General features: G+C 42.3%; 11 non-coding genes across 11 annotated transcripts; 1 reads left to right on the forward strand and 10 right to left on the reverse strand.

The window, feature by feature from the left end:
* Positions 1-113: 113 nt before the first annotated feature.
* On the reverse strand, positions 114-187 carry Trnat-ugu (transfer RNA threonine (anticodon UGU)). The gene has a single exon. It is a non-coding gene; the product is annotated as a tRNA-Thr (tRNA).
* A 362-nt stretch (positions 188-549) lies between these two features.
* Positions 550-623, reverse strand: Trnat-ugu (transfer RNA threonine (anticodon UGU)). Its single transcript has one exon. It is a non-coding gene; the product is annotated as a tRNA-Thr (tRNA).
* Positions 624-985: 362 nt separating this feature from the next.
* Trnat-ugu (transfer RNA threonine (anticodon UGU)) lies at positions 986-1059 on the reverse strand. The gene has a single exon. It is a non-coding gene; the product is annotated as a tRNA-Thr (tRNA).
* A 362-nt stretch (positions 1060-1421) lies between these two features.
* Positions 1422-1495, reverse strand: Trnat-ugu (transfer RNA threonine (anticodon UGU)). Its single transcript has one exon. It is a non-coding gene; the product is annotated as a tRNA-Thr (tRNA).
* A 362-nt stretch (positions 1496-1857) lies between these two features.
* On the reverse strand, positions 1858-1931 carry Trnat-ugu (transfer RNA threonine (anticodon UGU)). Its single transcript has one exon. It is a non-coding gene; the product is annotated as a tRNA-Thr (tRNA).
* Positions 1932-2293: 362 nt separating this feature from the next.
* Trnat-ugu (transfer RNA threonine (anticodon UGU)) lies at positions 2294-2367 on the reverse strand. Its single transcript has one exon. It is a non-coding gene; the product is annotated as a tRNA-Thr (tRNA).
* Positions 2368-2729: 362 nt separating this feature from the next.
* On the reverse strand, positions 2730-2803 carry Trnat-ugu (transfer RNA threonine (anticodon UGU)). Its single transcript has one exon. It is a non-coding gene; the product is annotated as a tRNA-Thr (tRNA).
* A 362-nt stretch (positions 2804-3165) lies between these two features.
* Positions 3166-3239, reverse strand: Trnat-ugu (transfer RNA threonine (anticodon UGU)). The gene has a single exon. It is a non-coding gene; the product is annotated as a tRNA-Thr (tRNA).
* Positions 3240-3601: 362 nt separating this feature from the next.
* Positions 3602-3675, reverse strand: Trnat-ugu (transfer RNA threonine (anticodon UGU)). The gene has a single exon. It is a non-coding gene; the product is annotated as a tRNA-Thr (tRNA).
* Positions 3676-4037: 362 nt separating this feature from the next.
* On the reverse strand, positions 4038-4111 carry Trnat-ugu (transfer RNA threonine (anticodon UGU)). Its single transcript has one exon. It is a non-coding gene; the product is annotated as a tRNA-Thr (tRNA).
* A 588-nt stretch (positions 4112-4699) lies between these two features.
* Trnat-ugu (transfer RNA threonine (anticodon UGU)) lies at positions 4700-4773 on the forward strand. Its single transcript has one exon. It is a non-coding gene; the product is annotated as a tRNA-Thr (tRNA).
* Positions 4774-17698: the final 12925 nt, after the last annotated feature.

The raw sequence follows: 17698 nt of genomic DNA on the forward strand, positions 1-17698 counted from the left end.
ACAGTTTTGTGATGACAGTGCAGCTTTTCCCTGGAATAAATGATGACTAACTGACAACCTCAGCTGCCGAAAGGTGTTGTTGTTATACCTCGATGTGGACAGCTGAAAATGTGTGCCCCGACCGGGACTCGAACCCGGGATCTCCTGCTTACATGGCAGGCGCTCTATCCATCTGAGCCACCGAGGACACAGATGAATAGCGCGACTGCAGGGGCTTATCCCTTGCACGCTTCCCGTGAGACTCAAATTCCCAACTGTCCACAATTCTACATATGTATTGTACCATGTAGACATTTGCCCACCCACTCGTTACTCGCGCACGCTTTGGCGATTCCCGTAAGAGTTTGGGCAACCTGTGCGCATTCGCACAGACGAAGGTCAATGGCTGGGTAGCCTCTAACTATATATACGAAGACAGTAACTTGTTCTCGAAAGAGCAGTTTTGTGATGACAGTGCAGCTTTTCCCTGGAATAAATGATGACTAACTGACAACCTCAGCTGCCGAAAGGTGTTGTTGTTATACCTCGATGTGGACAGCTGAAAATGTGTGCCCCGACCGGGACTCGAACCCGGGATCTCCTGCTTACATGGCAGGCGCTCTATCCATCTGAGCCACCGAGGACACAGATGAATAGCGCGACTGCAGGGGCTTATCCCTTGCACGCTTCCCGTGAGACTCAAATTCCCAACTGTCCACAATTCTACATATGTATTGTACCATGTAGACATTTGCCCACCCACTCGTTACTCGCGCACGCTTTGGCGATTCCCGTAAGAGTTTGGGCAACCTGTGCGCATTCGCACAGACGAAGGTCAATGGCTGGGTAGCCTCTAACTATATATACGAAGACAGTAACTTGTTCTCGAAAGAGCAGTTTTGTGATGACAGTGCAGCTTTTCCCTGGAATAAATGATGACTAACTGACAACCTCAGCTGCCGAAAGGTGTTGTTGTTATACCTCGATGTGGACAGCTGAAAATGTGTGCCCCGACCGGGACTCGAACCCGGGATCTCCTGCTTACATGGCAGGCGCTCTATCCATCTGAGCCACCGAGGACACAGATGAATAGCGCGACTGCAGGGGCTTATCCCTTGCACGCTTCCCGTGAGACTCAAATTCCCAACTGTCCACAATTCTACATATGTATTGTACCATGTAGACATTTGCCCACCCACTCGTTACTCGCGCACGCTTTGGCGATTCCCGTAAGAGTTTGGGCAACCTGTGCGCATTCGCACAGACGAAGGTCAATGGCTGGGTAGCCTCTAACTATATATACGAAGACAGTAACTTGTTCTCGAAAGAGCAGTTTTGTGATGACAGTGCAGCTTTTCCCTGGAATAAATGATGACTAACTGACAACCTCAGCTGCCGAAAGGTGTTGTTGTTATACCTCGATGTGGACAGCTGAAAATGTGTGCCCCGACCGGGACTCGAACCCGGGATCTCCTGCTTACATGGCAGGCGCTCTATCCATCTGAGCCACCGAGGACACAGATGAATAGCGCGACTGCAGGGGCTTATCCCTTGCACGCTTCCCGTGAGACTCAAATTCCCAACTGTCCACAATTCTACATATGTATTGTACCATGTAGACATTTGCCCACCCACTCGTTACTCGCGCACGCTTTGGCGATTCCCGTAAGAGTTTGGGCAACCTGTGCGCATTCGCACAGACGAAGGTCAATGGCTGGGTAGCCTCTAACTATATATACGAAGACAGTAACTTGTTCTCGAAAGAGCAGTTTTGTGATGACAGTGCAGCTTTTCCCTGGAATAAATGATGACTAACTGACAACCTCAGCTGCCGAAAGGTGTTGTTGTTATACCTCGATGTGGACAGCTGAAAATGTGTGCCCCGACCGGGACTCGAACCCGGGATCTCCTGCTTACATGGCAGGCGCTCTATCCATCTGAGCCACCGAGGACACAGATGAATAGCGCGACTGCAGGGGCTTATCCCTTGCACGCTTCCCGTGAGACTCAAATTCCCAACTGTCCACAATTCTACATATGTATTGTACCATGTAGACATTTGCCCACCCACTCGTTACTCGCGCACGCTTTGGCGATTCCCGTAAGAGTTTGGGCAACCTGTGCGCATTCGCACAGACGAAGGTCAATGGCTGGGTAGCCTCTAACTATATATACGAAGACAGTAACTTGTTCTCGAAAGAGCAGTTTTGTGATGACAGTGCAGCTTTTCCCTGGAATAAATGATGACTAACTGACAACCTCAGCTGCCGAAAGGTGTTGTTGTTATACCTCGATGTGGACAGCTGAAAATGTGTGCCCCGACCGGGACTCGAACCCGGGATCTCCTGCTTACATGGCAGGCGCTCTATCCATCTGAGCCACCGAGGACACAGATGAATAGCGCGACTGCAGGGGCTTATCCCTTGCACGCTTCCCGTGAGACTCAAATTCCCAACTGTCCACAATTCTACATATGTATTGTACCATGTAGACATTTGCCCACCCACTCGTTACTCGCGCACGCTTTGGCGATTCCCGTAAGAGTTTGGGCAACCTGTGCGCATTCGCACAGACGAAGGTCAATGGCTGGGTAGCCTCTAACTATATATACGAAGACAGTAACTTGTTCTCGAAAGAGCAGTTTTGTGATGACAGTGCAGCTTTTCCCTGGAATAAATGATGACTAACTGACAACCTCAGCTGCCGAAAGGTGTTGTTGTTATACCTCGATGTGGACAGCTGAAAATGTGTGCCCCGACCGGGACTCGAACCCGGGATCTCCTGCTTACATGGCAGGCGCTCTATCCATCTGAGCCACCGAGGACACAGATGAATAGCGCGACTGCAGGGGCTTATCCCTTGCACGCTTCCCGTGAGACTCAAATTCCCAACTGTCCACAATTCTACATATGTATTGTACCATGTAGACATTTGCCCACCCACTCGTTACTCGCGCACGCTTTGGCGATTCCCGTAAGAGTTTGGGCAACCTGTGCGCATTCGCACAGACGAAGGTCAATGGCTGGGTAGCCTCTAACTATATATACGAAGACAGTAACTTGTTCTCGAAAGAGCAGTTTTGTGATGACAGTGCAGCTTTTCCCTGGAATAAATGATGACTAACTGACAACCTCAGCTGCCGAAAGGTGTTGTTGTTATACCTCGATGTGGACAGCTGAAAATGTGTGCCCCGACCGGGACTCGAACCCGGGATCTCCTGCTTACATGGCAGGCGCTCTATCCATCTGAGCCACCGAGGACACAGATGAATAGCGCGACTGCAGGGGCTTATCCCTTGCACGCTTCCCGTGAGACTCAAATTCCCAACTGTCCACAATTCTACATATGTATTGTACCATGTAGACATTTGCCCACCCACTCGTTACTCGCGCACGCTTTGGCGATTCCCGTAAGAGTTTGGGCAACCTGTGCGCATTCGCACAGACGAAGGTCAATGGCTGGGTAGCCTCTAACTATATATACGAAGACAGTAACTTGTTCTCGAAAGAGCAGTTTTGTGATGACAGTGCAGCTTTTCCCTGGAATAAATGATGACTAACTGACAACCTCAGCTGCCGAAAGGTGTTGTTGTTATACCTCGATGTGGACAGCTGAAAATGTGTGCCCCGACCGGGACTCGAACCCGGGATCTCCTGCTTACATGGCAGGCGCTCTATCCATCTGAGCCACCGAGGACACAGATGAATAGCGCGACTGCAGGGGCTTATCCCTTGCACGCTTCCCGTGAGACTCAAATTCCCAACTGTCCACAATTCTACATATGTATTGTACCATGTAGACATTTGCCCACCCACTCGTTACTCGCGCACGCTTTGGCGATTCCCGTAAGAGTTTGGGCAACCTGTGCGCATTCGCACAGACGAAGGTCAATGGCTGGGTAGCCTCTAACTATATATACGAAGACAGTAACTTGTTCTCGAAAGAGCAGTTTTGTGATGACAGTGCAGCTTTTCCCTGGAATAAATGATGACTAACTGACAACCTCAGCTGCCGAAAGGTGTTGTTGTTATACCTCGATGTGGACAGCTGAAAATGTGTGCCCCGACCGGGACTCGAACCCGGGATCTCCTGCTTACATGGCAGGCGCTCTATCCATCTGAGCCACCGAGGACACAGATGAATAGCGCGACTGCAGGGGCTTATCCCTTGCACGCTTCCCGTGAGACTCAAATTCCCAACTGTCCACAATTCTACATATGTATTGTACCATGTAGACATTTGCCCACCCACTCGTTACTCGCGCACGCTTTGGCGATTCCCGTAAGAGTTTGGGCAACCTGTGCGCATTCGCACAGACGAAGGTCAATGGCTGGGTAGCCTCTAACTATATATACGAAGACAGTAACTTGTTCTCGAAAGAGCAGTTTTGTGATGACAGTGCAGCTTTTCCCTGGAATAAATGATGACTAACTGACAACCTCAGCTGCCGAAAGGTGTTGTTGTTATACCTCGATGTGGACAGCTGAAAATGTGTGCCCCGACCGGGACTCGAACCCGGGATCTCCTGCTTACATGGCCGGCGCGCTATCCATCTGAGCCACCGAGGACACAGATGAATAGCGCGACTGCAGGGGCTTATCCCTTGCACGCTTCCCGTGAGACTCACATTCCCAACTGTCCACAATTCTACATATGTATTGTACCATGTAGACATTTGCCCACCCACTCGTTACTCGCGCAGTCGCGCTATTCATCTGAGTCCTCGGTGGCTCAGATGGATAGAGCGCCTGCCATGTAAGCAGGAGATCCCGGGTTCGAGTCCCGGTCGGGGCACACATTTTCAGCTGTCCACATCGAGGTATAACAACAACACCTTTCGGCAGCTGAGGTTGTCAGTTAGTCATCACTGATGTATATGTTATTTCGATTCTTTTGTAAAGCCTGTATTACTACAAATGTTATCTGTATTATTATGTTTTTAATGATGTTTTCTGTATCTTTGTAATTGTATTCTCATGTTATAAAATTGTAATTGTCACCAGTTCATCATATTATTAACTTGTAAGTTACATTTCACTGCACACGTTTCTGTTGGTCATAGTATATGGACAATATGTGAGAAATAGGGACTGTTAGTGTTTGCACGTGTGTTAATAATTCAGCAAGGGACTGGATAACAGCATTGCTGGTTCTAAGGACAATTCCAAAAACTTTGTGAGTGCACAAGTGGTGGTTATGGACTTCCTGTATAGTACAAGACTCTTCGATGGTGATTGTGCACCTGCACAGTCGCAACAGATGGCTGCTAGCCATCTCTATAAGGACTACAGTGAGTCTACACCTTTGATGACTCACCAACACCATTATTTCTACAAGGACTGCAGTGGGTCTGCACCTCTGGTGGCCCACGAATACCGTAATCTCTAACAAGACTACAGTGGCCTGCTCTGTGATGACATACCTACCAATATTCTTCAAAACTTCGACTGACTCTGCTGTAGGTTTGCCCTGTTGTGGACCATTACCTGTCTGCATGTCAAGAGTCAGCACTGTCTTTCTGTTGGAAGGACAACACTACTTCTTCAAGAGTGCATTGAAAACCACTACTTCCATGTGCATTGTCTGTTACTGCTCAGACATTGAGAAAAAAATAAAACTGCCATTTTACTGTGATGAATGATCAGGACTGTCTTTATGGACTGTGAGAAAATTTTAGCTTTTGACCAACATTGTATCAATAAGTGTGTGCATTTGATATCTTTGTTATTGTAATTATGAAAAATTTTATCAAATCATTATTGGCCACTGCCCAAAACAATTTGTAAATTTTTTTGTGGGGAGCATGGGGGCTATGTAAGTAGGCTGTTTAAGTTCTTATATTGGTAACGCCGCCGCCACGTAGCGCTCTGTATGAAAATCACTGGCTGTGCTGAGTGCAGTCTGTGGCTGGTTGGCATTGTTGTAATACTCGCCATTGTAGCGTTGGGCAGTTGGCTGTTAACAGCGCGTAGCGTTGTGCAGTTGGAGGTGAGCCGCCAGCAGTGGTGGATGTGGGGAGAGAGATGGCGGAGTTTTGAAATTTGTAAGACTGGATGTCATGAACTGCTATGTATATTATGATTTTTCAACACTATTTAGGTAAATACATAGTTTGTTCTCTATTAAAATCTTTCATTTGCTAACTATGCCTATCAGTAGTTAGTGCCTTCCGTAGTTTAATCTTTTATTTAGCTGGCAGTAGTGGCGCTCGCTGTATTGCAGTAGTTCGAGTAACAAAGATTTTTGTGAGGTAAGTGATTTGTGAAAGGTATAGGTTAATGTTAGTCAGGGCCATTCTTTTGTAGGGATTATTGAAAGTCAGATTGCGTTGCGCTAAAAATATTGTGTGTCAGTTTAAGGACAGTCATGTATAATTGTTCAAAGGGGACGTTTCACCGTGTCAAATGTCTTCTGGAAACCTACAAATATGGAATAAATATGACATTCACTATCAACAGCCCTCGTTACGTCGTGAGCATGAAGAACTAGTTGTGTTTCACATGAGCAATATTTTCCGAAAACGTGTTGGCTGTTTGTCAGTAAATCGTCTTCATGGAAATAACTCATAATGCTCGAACACAATAAATGTTCCAGAATTCTAATATAAATCGACGTTAGCGATATGGGTCTGTAATTCAGTGGATTACTCCATTGCTGTGGTTTGTGCAACTTTCCAGTCTTTAGGTACGGACCTTTCAACGAGTTATCGATTGTATATGATTTTTAAATAAGGAGCTATAAGGCACCTGACATGTATAAAATCTGGACAAAAGGCCTTGTCTTTGTTAAGTGGTATAAAGCTGCTTTGCTACACCGAGGATATGTAGTTCTAAGTCACTCATGTCAGCAATTGTTCATGGTTTGGAATTCTAGAATGTTTACTTCTCATTATGTGCCGAAGGAACTTCGGAAAACCGTATTAAGTAACTCCGCTTTAGTGGCACTGTCATCAGTAACATCACCACCATGAAGATGCATCTTTTCGTTGGTGTATTCACATACAACCAAAATATTTTTCTATTTTCTACCGGGTTTCGCCCCCCCCCCCCCCCCATGAACCATGGACCTTGCCGTTGGTGGGGAGGCTTGCGTGCTTCAGCGATACAGATGGCCGTACCGTAGGTGCAACCACAACGGAGGGGTATCTATTGAGAGGCCAGACAAACATGTGGTTCCTGAAGAGGGGCAGCAGCCTTTTCAGTAGTTGCAGGGGTAACAGTCTGGATGATTGACTGATCTGGCCTTGTAACATTAACCAAAACGGCCTTGCTGTGCTGGTACTGCGAACGGCTGAAAGCAAGGGGAACCTACAGCCGTAAATTTTCCCGAGGACATGCAGCTTTACTGTATGATTAAATGATGATGGCGTCCTCTTGGGTAAAATATTCCGGAGGTAAAATAGTCCCCCATTCGGATCTCCGGGCGGGGACTACTCAAGAGGACGTCGTTATCAGGAGAAAGAAAACTGGCGTTCTACGGATCGGAGCGTGGAATGTCAGATCCCTTAAACGGGCAGGTAGGTTACAAAATTTAAAAAGGGAAATGCATAGGTTAAAGTTAGATATAGTGGGAATTAGTGAAGTTCGGTGGCAGGAGGAACAAGACTTTTGGTCAGGTGATTACAGGGTTATAAATACAAAATCAAATAGGGGTAATGCAGGAGTAGGTTTAATAATGAATAAAAAAATAGGAGTGCGGTTAGCTACTACAAACAGTATAGTGAACGCATTATTGTGGCCAAGATAGACACAAAGCCCATGCCTACTACAGTAGTACAAGTTTATATGCCAACTAGCTCTCCAGATGATGAAGAAATTGATGAAATGTATGACGAGATAAAAGAAATTATTCAGGTAGTGAAGGGAGACGAAAATTTAATAGTCATTGGTGACTGGAATTCGTCAGTAGGAAAAGGGAGAGAAGGAAACATAGTAGGTGAATATGGATTGGGGGGAAGAAATGAAAGAGGAAGCCGCCTGGTAAAATTTTGCACAGAGCATAACTTAATCATAGCTAAACACTTGGTTCAAGAATCATAAAAGAAGGTTGTATACCTGGAAGAATCCTGGAGATACTAAAAGGTATCAGATAGATTATATAATGGTAAGACAGAGATTTAGGAACCAGGTTTTAAATTGTAAGACATTTCCAGGGGCAGATGTGGATTCTGACCACAATCTATTGGTTATGAACTGCAGATTGAAACTGAAAAAACTGCAAAAAGATGGGAATTTATGGAGATGGGACCTGGATAAACTGAAAGAACCAGAGGTTGTAGAGTGTTTCAGGGAGAGCATAAGGGAACAATTGACAGGAATGGGGGAAAGAAATACAGTAGAAGAAGAATGGGTAGCTCTGAGGGATGAAGTAGTGAAGGCAGCAGAGGATCACGGAGGTAAAAAGACGAGGGCTAATAGAAATCCTTGGGTAACAGAAGAAATATTGAATGTAATTGATGAAAGGAGAAAATATAAAAATGCAGTAAATGAAGCAGGCAAAAAGGAATATAAACGTTTCAAAAATGAGATCGACAGGAAGTGTAAAATGGCTAAGCAGGGGTGGCTAGAGGACAAATGTAAGGATGTAGAGTCTTGTCTCACTAGGGGTAAGATAGATACTGCCTACAGGGAAATTAAAGAGACCTTTGGAGATAAGAGAACCACTTGTATGAATATCAAGAGCTCAGATGGCAACCCAGTTCTAAGCAAAGAAGGGAAGGCAGAAATGTGGAAGGAGTATATAGAGGGTTTATAAAGGGGCGATGTACTTGAGGACAATATTATGGAAATGGAAGAGGATGTAGATGAAGATGAAATGGGAGATAAGATACTGCGTGAAGAGTTTGACAGAGCACTGAAAGACCTGAGTCGAAACAAGACCCCAGAGTAGACAACATTCCTTTAGAACTAGTGACAGCCTTGGGAGAGCCAATCCTGACAAAAATCTACCCTCTGGTGAGCAAGATGTATGAGACAGGCGAATTACCCTCAGACTCAAGTAGAATGTAATAATTCCAATCCCAAAGAAAGCAGGTGTTGACAGATGTGAAAATTACCGAACTATCAGTTTAATAAGTCACAGCTGCAAAATACTAACGCGAATTCTTTACAGACGAATGGAAAAACTGATAGAAGCCGACCTCGGGGAAGATCAGTTTGGATTCCGTAGAAATGTTGGAACACGTGAGGCAATACTGACCCTACGACTTATCTTAGAAGAAAGATTAAGAAAAGGCAAACCTACGTTTCTAGTATTTGTAGACTTAGAGAAAGCTATTGACAATGTTGATTGGAATACTCTCTTTCAAATTCTGAAGGTGGCAGGTGTAAAATACAGGGAGCGAAAGGCTATTTACAATTTGTACAGAAACCAGTTGGCAGTTATAAGAGTCGAGGGGCATGAAAGGGAAGCAGTGATTGGGAAGGGAGTGAGACAGGGTTGCAGCCTCTCCCAGATGTTATTCAATCTGTATATTGGGCAAGCAGTAAAGGAAACAAAAGAAAAGTTCAGAGTCGGAATTAAAATCAATGGAGAAGAAATAAAAACTTTTAGGTTCGCCGATGACATTGTAATCCTGTCAGATACAGCAAAGGACTTGGAAGAGCAGTTGAACGGAATGGATAATGTCTCGAAAGGAGGATATAAGATGAACATCAACAAAAGCAAAACGAGGATAATGGAATGTAGTCAAATTAAATCGGGTGATGCAGAGGGAATTAGATTAGGAAATGAGACACTTAAAGTAGTAAAGGAGTTTTGCTATTTAGGGAGTAAAATAACTGATGATGGTCGAAGTAGAGAGGATATAAAATGTAGACTGGCAATGGCAAGGAAATCGTTTCTGAAGAAGAGAAATTTGTTAACATCGAGTATAGATTTAAGTGTCAGGAAGTCATTTCTGAAAGTATTTGTATGGAGTGTAGCCATGTATGGAAGTGAAACATATACGATAACCAGTTTGGACAAGAAGAGAATAGAAGCTTTCGAAATGTGGTGCTACAGAAGAATGCTGAAGATAAGGTGGGTAGATCACGTAACTAATGAGGAGGTATTGAATAGGATTGGGGAGAAGAGAAGTTTGTGGCACAACTTGACTAGAACAAGGGATCGGTTGGTAGGACATGTTTTGAGGCATCAAGGGATCACAAATTTAGCATTTGAGGGCAGCGTGGAGGGTAAAAATCGTAGAGGGAGACCAAGAGATGAATACACTAAGCAGATTCAGAAGGATGTAGGTTGCAGTAGGTACTGGGAGATGAAGAAGCTTGCACAGGATAGAGTAGCATGGAGAGCTGCATCAAACCAGTCTCAGGACTGAAGACCACAACAACAACACCGGATTTCGAGACAAAGTGTCGTTGTTGAAAGTATTAAAAGTATCTCGCATTGAAGTTGGCGCTACAGTTCGAGCTTCTGTAAAACATCGCCAATCTTGAGGGTTTTACTTTCTTTTAAATTTGGTATGCTTTTTTCGTAACTTCTGCAACAGTGTTCTGGCCTGTTTTGTGTACCACGGGGGATCACTACCATCTCTTATTAATTTATTTGGTATGTATTTTTCTATAGCCGTCCATATTATTTCATTGAATTTAAAACATATCTGGTCCACGCTTACACAACTAGAAGGAGTGGAGACCGTCTCATAGTAAGGCCTCAAGCGAATGTTTATCTGCTTTTTTTAAATAGACTTATTTCACTTTTATTTTTGGTTGGTTTGAATGTTATGGTATTCAGTCTCCCGGAAACAACCTTGTGGTCACTAACTCCAGAATCCGTCATGATGCTCCCTATTTGATCAGGATTATTTGTTGCTAAAAATGCCTACCTCTGACTTTAAACATGTATTTTCGCTAACATGTCGAGGGTAGATTGAATCACCACTAACTATATGGGTGGGATACCTATTTGAAATGATATATAAGTTTTCTTTAAACTGTTCGCCAACTGCATCATCTGAGCCAGGCTGTCGATAAAAGGAACCAATTATTAATTTATTCCGGTTGTCAAGTATAACCGCTATCCATATTAACCCACAGGAACTGACCACTTCGATTTCACTACAAGATTAACTACTCCTGACAGCAGTTAATACTCCATAACCAATTGTATTTAATCTATCTTTTCTGAACACGCATAGATTCTTTCGTAAGAATTTCGGCTGCAATTGTTTCCGGCTTTAGTCAGCTTTCCGTACCTGAACGATTTGATTTTCACTACTTCCTATTAGCGCCTGGAGTTCTCGTTCTTTTCTAACGCAGCTACGACAGTTTACAACTGCAGTACCTATTGCCCCTTGATCTATTTTCCTGTGTTTATCCTGTATACTTTTAGACTGACGCCCTGTAGTTTCCCGAGACCCTGATACCTAAAAAGCCGCCCAGTGCCTTCCACACAACCCCTGCTACCCGTTATAGCATCCCCAGTGCTATATTACGAAAAGACTTTAAAAAAACAGTATTTATAAAGAAGAGACATTTAAAAATTGAATAATATATTTTTATCATGTAGTCGTAAAATAATGATTTCTATGTGTAAGTTTCGAGGGCAAAGAAATATAACAAAATGATCTAGAGACACGACAAGATACGCTCTTTTGTCAATTTTTTAGTCGTCTTCACTTCTTCTCTTGTCTTGTTTGTGTGTAGACGGACATCTTGCGAGTGCTGGCAAATGTAAGAACATTTGTATGAGTTAAGCAGATAATATATTGATTTAATATTATTGTGTACTTTTAATTTGTAAGAGGTGATCCCGATTTCATGTCCGCCTTCCTTGAATTAACCTGCATTCAAGTAATTTACAGTTCAACAATCGCAGCGGCCGATGCAGCCAACGACGCTATTACGTGGCGATATTAACTTATGAAAAATTAGCGGAAGCGAAATACTCGCCCGCTATTAATATTAATTTTTCTCCACAGCCGCACAAGTTGCAGAAATACGTAGCTTTTAGATTCTAATTTTCAGTACCATAGCCGACAGCCAGAGCCAGGACTCCGACTACGTGGCAATGGTTAACGGAGGTAAGAAAAAATACTCTCGCGCGTGTGTGGGCCGCAATTGTAATTAACAACTAAAGATCTTTTGCTTTAAAGTGAGCTGACTAGCCGAGGAAATTAATATGAAAAGTTTATTACGTTGTTCAGCTTATATGCTCATGTTTTAAGATTCAGCGAGTCTAACATTCATTAACGTAACAAATAATTTGAGATTAGTATTGTTAAAAAGGAGAACTTCAGGAAAGCATTTAATCGTAAATCAAAATTAAATGAAATATCATTTTTATTAAGGCCCACCACGTAAGTCGGCAACAATCAAAAAATAATAATAACAATAATAATATATTAAATTACGACGGCCGACGGACGCGAGATTGGCGCCGCAACTTTGGGGCCCGATCAAAGAAAATACGACATTTACTAAATTTGACTCTATTGTAATGAATGCAATTATGTATGTGTCTAATTGTTGTAAAATATTAATGCCTATATGAATTCTTTTATATGTACAACAACAAAACCACACCGAGGAGATCTGGAGAAGAAAAAGTGTAGAAAAGAAAAAGGATTGCGAGAAAGAAAAATACGTAAAGTAAGGCCTATTTGCAATAATCCTGTGTAGCTCTGTGCGGAATATCGAACCCATGTGCACATGAGATACCTTCGGTGTTTTGTGTATTTATGTGTTTATTTTTGGAGGGGATAATTATTCGTTTTGTGTATTTATATCTTTATTTTTGGAGGGAATAATTATTCGTCAGTGGCTTAAAGTGAATTTATTATGGGTAAGATAGGACAAGCTAAAGCATCCGTACCAGACGAACAAAATTTTGTTAATATGGAAAGTGAGGGTCATTTGCAATACGCAAACGAATCCCGAGCCACCGCCTAGAATAACATAATTTCCGGAGCGGGGGGCGAGGATCTGTGGACGGTGAATGACGCTCCACAGCAGGATGGGAATAGAGTAACAACTCCACTGCCTGGGCAGGGGGACCAATCGAGTGCTAGTTTAAGCGGGGCATCATTATGCTCACCGATTGCAGACCAATTTGCAGAATTTCTGCGCAGGTTAGAAGAAAGAGATAGGGAGAGAGATCAGAAGCTGGCTCAGATACTCCATGAGCAAGGGCAACAAAGAGACGAAAAACTGGCTCAGATGCTACATGAGCAGGAGAAAAAATTAACGCAAATGCTACATGACCAAGGGAATGAATTTACGCAAAAAGCTCAGTGAGCAAGAACAGCGCAGTGAAGCGAAACTAGATCGTATACAAAGCGAACTTGCCGAGATGCGGGACGCGTGCAAAGAAATACCCGATCTTGTGCAAAGCTTAGCCGGCGAGAAGCAAAAACTACAGATATCGCAGGCTAGGCTTGAAGACAATGTCCAAACTTTAACCAGCCGCGTGGATAATGTGGAGATAGATGCACAGAAAAGTATTGACGCATAATTGGAAGTGCAAGCTCAAAAAGTCGAAAAAGAATTAAATGAATGGGTAGAAGTAAAGGATCGCGAGATATCTGCAAAGATTGAAAGCGACGTAAAAACAGCTGTAGAACAAGCGACTGCGGCCGCGAGTGTAAATATTGACGCTAGCGCTGCCGCGTTACATGCCGAATTAACACAGATCAAATCCCGTGTGACAGTGGAGTTGCGAAATTGGCAACAGGAGGTCGCGCGAAGACTGTCTGTGTTGGAAAGCAATGTAAACAGTGGCGGACAGATAATGAATCCAACTCCGCGTACTGATTACTATAATAACGCAGACTGTATGCAGGGTGCGAGTGCGCAACCGCAACCTAATGCGAATTAAGAGCACAAACAACATGCGATACCCTGCAGCGCCCATCACGAAGTGATGAAGGTCACAGAATGTAGCAATCAGATGTGCAAAAAAGAGGACAATGTAATAAAACACAGGACATTCCAACCTTTCAATAGCGAAAAACGAAATGTCCACCCTGTGGTATTTATTAAGAGCTTCAGGAATGTGTTTCCCAGGACATGGACGGAAAGACAAAGAATACAGTTCGTGGTCTCCTTTATTCAAGGTGACACGGCACTGTGGGCAACCGACGTGTCCGAAAAATGTCTAACGATGCAACAGTTTGAAGGTGCTTTCTTGCAAAAATTCTGGTTCGACAGCGTCCAAGAAAGACTACGAAAGGAGTTGTACAGTCCAGAAATGTACAATCCTAAGGTGGGAACGTTACGCAAATATTTTGAAAAGTATATAAACAAAACCAGGTACTGGGACGAACCAATGTCCGATCGTGACATAATCAGACTAATAAAAATAAAGTTGCCCAGTGAAATTAAAAGATATTTCATCAGTGTGCCGGAATACGATATAGAACAATTCATGGAAATAGTGGATTCTGTTGACTTATTGATCGAAGTTATGAAAACCGAAAACAAGTGGAACCATGCAGGCTGTAATCAAGAAAAAGCCGATTACAATGGCAGCCACAGTAACGGTAGTAACTTAGTACCAAATGGTAACGGGAATAGGCAAGAGCACCGGCAACAGAATCGAGGCACAAACAATGGCAATGGTTATAACAGCAACGGTTATAATCGTCAAAATCGAAAGAGACGTCATGATGGACGCATGACTAATGGATATAATGGTAACGGCAATCCGCAATGGCGGAACAACCGAAACCAGTGGCTTGGTAGTAATGAACCAATATAGCGTCCCCAGTGCTATATTACGAAAAGACTTAAAGAAAGCAGTATTTATAAAGAAGAGACATTTAAAGATTGAATCATATATTTTTATCATGTAGTTGTAAAATAATGATTTCTATGTGTAAGTTTCGAGGGCAAAGAAATGTAACAAAATGATCTAGAGACACGACAAGATACGCTCTTTTGTCAAATTTTTAGTCGTCTTCACTTCTTCTCTTGTCTTGGTTGTGTGTAGACGGACATCTTGCGAGTGCTGGCAAATGTAAGCATATTTGTATGAGTTAAGCAGATAATATATTGATTTAATATTATTGTGTACTTTTAATTTGTAAGAGGTGATCCCGATTTCATGTTCGCCTTCCTTGAATTAATCTGCATTCAAGTAATTTTCAGTTCTACAATCGCAGCGGCCGATGCAGCCAACGACGCCATTACGTGGCGATATTAACTTATGAAAAATTAGCGGAAGCGAAATACTCGCCCGCTATTAATATTAATTTTTCTCCACAGCCGCACAAGTTGCAGAAATACGTAGCTTTTAGATTCTAATTTTCAGTACCATAGCCGACAGCCAGAGCCAGGACTCCGACTACGTGGCAATGGTTAACGGAGGTAAGAAAAAATACTCTCGCACGTGTGTGGGCCGCAATTGTAATTAACAACTAAAGATCTTTTGCTTTAAAGTGAGCTGACTAGCCGAGGAAATTAATATGAAAAGTTTATTACATTGTTCAGCTTATATTCTCATGTTTTAAGATTCAGCGAGTCTAACATTCATTAACGTAACAAATAATTTGAGATTAGTATTGTTAAAAAGGAGAACTTCAGGAAAGCATTTAATCGTAAATCAAAATTAAATGAAATATCAATTTATTAAGGCCCACCACGTAAGTCGGCAACAATCAAAAAATAATAATAACAATAATAATATATTAAATTACGACGGCCGACGGACGTGAAACCGTGTAGCCGCTTCCTGTGTGTAGTGGACTCCTGACCTAGTAGTAGCAGTAGTAGTTCTAGTAGTAGTCTTAGTAGCTTTACTCATCCGTAGATCTCTTTTTACAAGATATAGGACATGTCAAAGTATTTACAAGTTCAGACCAATTTAAAATAAGCCAATTCGTATACACATACATTTACAGACTTCTACTTAGAGACAATCATTAGATTTACTCCTGGTATACAAAACTTCTTTTACAAATAACTTATTAAATAATGTAATGCCACATGGTTCATTCACATCTCACTATCAGCCACTGCACACACTATACACACATTATTTCATAACACTTCACTCACTACACACACACACACACACACACACACACACTGGTGATCTCTGGGCTATTTTCTGTACCGCAACTTCCCATTTGCTATGATTCAAAACTGAGTGAGATGTTGAGCTCAAAAAGAGGAAGAGGTGTTAATATTGTGTTATGCATAGCTTGGAACTAAGTTTTTCTAGATAATGAAAAAAGAAGTAAAAAAACGTATTGTGAAGGTGGTATGTGGAATGTTGGATGTTTTATAATCGTCATTATTGTTTATTTGTGTAACTTTTTTTTACCAAACCCCTACTCTGTTTAATCTAAGCAAGCCTTCACTATATTGCATAACAGGTACTTTTTAGCTGCCTTTTTAAATAAGTGTATTTTTGCAATTTGATTAATCTCGTTTGGTAATTTATTGTACAGTTTTGTTCATTGGTAAAAAATGCTGTTTTGAGTTATATGTTTATTTTTTCTTGGTAAATGTAAGTTGAGTCTAGCTCTTCTTCCATGGTCATGGGCAGAGCTGTTTTTGCAGTAATTACCACTGTTATTTTTTATGTGTACAAGTGACTGGTAAATGTATTCACACAAATGGTTCAAATGGCTCTGAGCACTATGGGACTTAACTTCTGAGGTCATCAGTCCCCTACAACTTAGAACTACTTAAACCTAAGTAACCTAAGGACATCACAGACATCCATGCCCGAGGCAGGATTCGAACCTGCGACCGTAGCAGTCGAGCGGTACGAGATTGTAGCTCCTAGAACCGCTCGGCCACCCCGGCCGGCTATATTCACACAGTTAAAATTCTCAGAATTTCGAACAGATCATTACAATGAGCTCGACTAATATTTTTGGTTATTATTCGTATGGCTCTTTCCTGGAGTTTGAAAATTGTGTTCATATTTTGTGCAGTTGTTCCCCAAAAAAGAATGCCATAGCTAAGAATTGAGAGTACATATGAGTAGTATGTAACTAAAAGACATTGCATGTTACACACTGATGATAGGATTCTAAGAGCATAACATGCTGATGACATTCTGTTTTCAGGTACCTTTGAGTGTTCGCACCACTTAAACTGAGAAACAATATTCATACCTAGAAATTTTGCATTTGTTACACAGTCTATAGAGGTGCCATCTAATTTAATATTGTCATTTTTCTCTCTTCAAACTGAAATTCATGGTATTAGTTTTGTTTATGTTCAATGTCACTTCATTGCTTACTGACCAATCGTAAACTTCCTTGAGAGTTTCATTTGATTTCTCTGCAAGGAGTTCTCTTGTTTTGGTTGTCATAAGTGTTTTACTAAATGTTTGGATCTATTTGAATTATGTGTAACCTCTACTCTTTGTACCCTATCTGCTAGGTATGATCGAAACCAGTCATTAGCTACCCCTCTTATTCCTGATGCTTCTAATTTATTTAATAGAATCTTGTGGTCGACTGTATCAAAGGCTGAGTTAGTCAGGTTGCAGTAGCCGGCCGAGACACAAGCAGCAACAGAGAAGTAACAGATTTTGTGACTTTCACGTGTTCCTAACCAGGAGCGAATTTTATAATGTCATCTGTGTGCTTTAATAGTTTAGTTTCTTGAGTTTCTGCGTGTTTATTTAATACGAGGGTTGGAATTTAAATATGGCAACTATTTATTCACAACCGATACAAAAGAGTTACATGTTTGCACCTGTTACTGTCCTTCAAAGTAGTTCCCAGTGTTGTGTAGAACTCACTGCCAGCGATGTGGAAGGT

Source organism: Schistocerca nitens, chromosome 1 (genome assembly GCF_023898315.1).
Source record: "Schistocerca nitens isolate TAMUIC-IGC-003100 chromosome 1, iqSchNite1.1, whole genome shotgun sequence".
NCBI lineage: Eukaryota > Metazoa > Arthropoda > Insecta > Orthoptera > Acrididae > Schistocerca > Schistocerca nitens.